The sequence below is a fragment of the Papio anubis genome, unplaced genomic scaffold, assembly GCF_008728515.1.
Source record: "Papio anubis isolate 15944 unplaced genomic scaffold, Panubis1.0 scaffold5226, whole genome shotgun sequence".
NCBI lineage: Eukaryota > Metazoa > Chordata > Mammalia > Primates > Cercopithecidae > Papio > Papio anubis.
The window spans coordinates 1-1,677 of record NW_022165433.1 but is presented as its reverse complement, the minus strand read 5'-3'; the positions used below and the strand labels follow the sequence as shown (position 1 = coordinate 1,677).

The following is a 1,677-nucleotide window of genomic DNA, read 5'->3' as shown; positions in this document are numbered from 1 at the left end:
CTGGCACTGAGTGCGTGCCCAGGCCACAGGGTCCTCTCGGAAGTCATTGCTCAGGTGCCAGGCCAGCGCGTGGTCATTGGTCCAGAGCGCCCGCACGTCCCTGTGGAGACAATGATGCTGGAGCTGGGGCCAGGCCACACCACCCCATGGTCGCCCACTCTCCCAACCCCCAACCCGGGCTGCACAGGCAAGCACGATGGGCTGCAGGCAGCCGGGCCCTCCACCCATCACCCGTGCCTCCACGCCTCCTTACTTCTGCCCCGCGTAATTTTTTTTTTTTTTTTTTTTAAGACAGAGTCTCACTCTCTCAGCCAAGCTGGAGTGCAGAGACATGATCTCAGCTCACTGAACCTCTGCCTCCGGGCTCAAGCAATTCCCCTGCCTCAGCCTCCTGAGTAGCTGGGATTACAGGCATGTGCCACCAGGTCCGGCTAATTTTTGTATTTTTAGTAGAGACAGGGTTTCACCATGTTGGCCAGGCTGGTCTTGAACTCCTGACCTCAGGTAATCCACCCGCCTGGGCCTCCCAAAGTGCTGGGATTATAGGCGTGAGCCACCATGCCCGGCCTGCCCCGTGTAATTTTTGCTCTCCTGAGAAACCTCTCCTGAGGTGGTTACGTGGAGTGCCTGGGGCTCGTGTCCCTGCACAGCCCAGGGTTGTCATCATCCAGTCCCACAGCTCTGGCCCCCAGTGAGGACTCTGCAAGGGGCGCTGGTGTGGGGTATGAGCCACCTGAACGCCTTTTCTCCACCTCACAGGGGTCAGCAGCACCCGGCGAACAGCAGCAGGAGGAGCTACGAGAGTAGTCGCTCATGGACAGAGCTGCACTTGGGCATCTCCTGCCACCACTCCCTCCCCAGGGGAGCCCAAGGTAGGGGAGGTTTGGTGTGGAATGAAACGGGAGTGAGGGACACAAAGAGGTGGGAAGTGGGAGGGCTGCAGCCCCGCCAAGTATGCAGAGACTCCCTCATTGTCCTGGACACCACAGGGGCACCTGCAGGTCCTCTGTGCATGGGCCTGGGAGGCAGACCTGCCCTAAGGGTGATGTGGAGGCTACAGGTGCCACATGAACCAGCACCCACTCTAGCCATCAGCCTCCAGGTTGACTAAGGGTCAGGCCAGGTTTGAACCCATGCTTGACTGGGCCAGGACCCGTGGCTAGAGCACCTGGGCACTCCTTCAGTCCTGGTCTGCAGGAAGGAGGACAGCAGACTTTAGGACCCCACAGCATGACAGTGCTGACCATTTCACCCTCTTGGTCTCCTTGAGGAATAGGGACGGGGAGCCCTCTGCGGATGGGCGACGTCTTCCAGGACAGGCTTGATTTTGGTCCCCTGTTTTCTGAGGTTGGGTTAAAACACCGACCATGGCAAAGGGGGCACAGCTCGGGTTCCCACACCTCACTTTTCACAGCCTCCAAGGGCAGCAGTGCACGTGGAGGAGACGTTTCCCATGAGGCCAAGGCCTCCAGTGCTCACCAATGCCCTCGGCGAAGTTGGGGTAGAACTCGTCGGTGAAGAGGGGCTCGGGCAGCTCACGGAAGTACAGCTTCAGCGTGCCTGCGATGGTGTTCACGTCCATCTCGCTCATCATCACCGACACGTCCTTGTTATCTGGAAAGAGCACGGAAATGCAGCGGCCTCCTTCAGGATCCCGAGTGAGTCTCCCACCATCCC

At 59.4% G+C, this 1,677-nt stretch overlaps 1 long non-coding RNA gene across 1 annotated transcript; it reads left to right on the top strand.

The window, feature by feature from the left end:
• Positions 1-498: 498 nt before the first annotated feature.
• On the top strand, positions 499-1,656 carry LOC116273295. The gene is made up of 2 exons (XR_004181688.1): positions 499-872; positions 1,415-1,656. It is a non-coding gene; the product is annotated as an uncharacterized LOC116273295 (long non-coding RNA).
• The last annotated feature ends 21 nt before the right edge of the window (positions 1,657-1,677 follow it).